Here is a 405-nt window from a genome sequence, read left to right as displayed (position 1 = left end):
GGCCCAGGTGGCTTTGACCGTAGCTTTTTGTGGCCACATCAACAGGCTGCAGAGGTGAGAGGCTACAGCCCAGTTGCTACCTGTGAGTGGAGAGAGGTACAACCCCACGCTGGGCTTCTCTTCCCACTGTCTTCTGTAACTCGCTCTTCAGGAAGTTCTTGAAAATGTTTTCTGGCTTCCTTGTTCTCTCCTCAGTTCAACTCGCCTCAAGACGCTCCGCTGAGGAAAGTGGCTACAGGAGGTCAACTACAGCAACGTGCACTGAGGTGAGCAGCGTCTCCAGCAACAGGTTGGGTGAAACCAGGTCGCAGTCATCTTCATGGGGTGCTCCCTACACCCCAAACCCCTGCAAGCACCACAGGCAGGGTCACCTTGCTTCTCTAGTGGAGGAGGGGCAAGAGCTCA

The sequence above is a fragment of the Apaloderma vittatum genome, unplaced genomic scaffold (assembly GCF_000703405.1).
Source record: "Apaloderma vittatum isolate BGI_N311 unplaced genomic scaffold, ASM70340v1 scaffold27619, whole genome shotgun sequence".
Lineage (NCBI taxonomy): Eukaryota > Metazoa > Chordata > Aves > Trogoniformes > Trogonidae > Apaloderma > Apaloderma vittatum.
This window is presented reverse-complemented; position numbering follows the sequence as displayed.